The sequence below is a fragment of the Quercus suber genome, unplaced genomic scaffold (genome assembly GCF_002906115.3).
Source record: "Quercus suber isolate HL8 unplaced genomic scaffold, Cork oak 2.0 scaffold_591, whole genome shotgun sequence".
Classification (NCBI taxonomy): Eukaryota; Viridiplantae; Streptophyta; class Magnoliopsida; order Fagales; family Fagaceae; genus Quercus; species Quercus suber.
In genome coordinates, this window is record NW_027070036.1 from 70,083 (window position 1) to 71,880 (window position 1,798).

The following is a 1,798-nucleotide window of genomic DNA, read 5'->3' on the forward strand; positions in this document are numbered from 1 at the left end:
GGAAAAAGCTTGAATTGTCGGATTTTTGAAGTCTCCAATTGGGTCGGTTGAGGTGGGTTTTAGAGGAGAGAACCTGCCAACTGACTCGTCAGACTTGGTTTCTGTGATTTGTAACCCGCCATCGACAACCAGAGCTCATGGGTGGGTCAATTCTGGTCGAGTTTGGTCACTTGGACTGGGTTTGGGTCTGGGTGGACACCCTTACTTGAGGGTGAAATATGTTCTGAAAGTATATAGAACCTATGTAGAAATTTCTTTGAGATGCAAAGATTGACTTGATAGACTTGGCAAACACCCAAATCTTCCATATTTTTCTCTCACGCCATTGTTAAGGAAAAGAAAAAAGAAAAACCTTCATTTTTCTTATATCTTTCTCTCACAAATAATGTTACTTTCGTATCATCAAAAGATTTAATGTGTTATAAATCTTCATGTTACCTTCGTTTTCCTTTATATATATATATATATATATAGCGGGGAGAGGGATGTAGAGTTTGAAGTTTGAACATGTGATGCAGAGTTTAAAGTTTGAACTACAGGCATTTGACATTACAAAAGATGTCATTACCAATTATTACTATAACCCTATTATCTTATTGTATAACTAATTTAATTATTTGGGGTGTGTGGTAACATGTAATTTTGAAGACTGTTCCCATCCCTATCAAGGGAGATGCCAACTATCTCTCCTTTCAATGAACACAACTAATTTAATTATTAAGCAATCATTTTGAAATATATGTATTTTAACTCAATTTGTAGTGGACTTAAGTGGTCAGGGTTATCTATAAATTTAAAAGGGATGAAATGTTATTTCTAAATACTTGTGGGGTGTGGGGAGAAAGGGTTGGGGTTCAAGTTTCCAAGAGGGAGTTTCGCACATATACACACTTAGATTAAGTTAGAGTATAAATTTTATCTTGTATAACAAAAAAAAAAAAAAAATCTAAAACTAGGTGCCCCTAAGAAAGAATCATAGAGTAGCAATATTATCGTCTTAATTAAGGAAATAATAAAGGATTAACTAGTCTTTGAGCACGTGAGTGAGGCACATCCATTTTTTGGATAAGGATTAATTTAGAGTATTTATTATAATTTGGAATTATTACATTTTCGAATCACCAAAAAAACCTAGGGGTGTGATGAAAAAAAAAATATCACCCGCAAATGCATAACACTCATCACACCCTTAGGTTTTTTTTTTTTTTTTTTTTTTTTTTTTTTTTGTGATTAGAAAATGTAGTAATCTTAAATTATAATAACTACTATAAATTAATCCTTACAAAAAAAAAATAGAAGTGCCTTTGAGTATATGCGTAAAGGCACGCTCAAACTATTTTTTATTTTTTGACATTTCACCTGAACTTAAAAGAAAATCTAAAACTAGGTGCCCCTAAGAAAAATCATAGAGCAGCAATATTATCATCTTAGTTAAGGTAATAATAAATGATTAATATTTTGTAAAATGAAGATCGCTGGGCCATGCATGAAAATTCGGAAGAACCATAATGTTCGGCAGCCCGGCCCTTACATATTCTAGTACTCCTCCGTTCCATTTTTTTTCTCCTATTTGAAAAGTCAAACTTTTTAAGGAAACATCATTTATTGTCTTGTCTATCTTTTAAAAATGTATAAGTTTCCAAAACTACCCTTAAAAAAATTTATCAAAAAATTGAATTAGTAAATTAATAGGGGTATAATAAGAATATTAGTAAATTAATAATTTTTATTTTTAGAAATAGGACAATATTTTAGGACATCTCAAAATAGAATAAAAGACAAAAAAAAAAAAAACGGA

At 31.1% G+C, this 1,798-nt stretch overlaps 1 pseudogene; it reads right to left on the reverse strand.

The window, feature by feature from the left end:
* Window positions 1-600: 600 nt before the first annotated feature.
* LOC112034035 (U6atac minor spliceosomal RNA) lies at window positions 601-703 on the reverse strand (annotated as a pseudogene).
* Window positions 704-1,798: the final 1,095 nt, after the last annotated feature.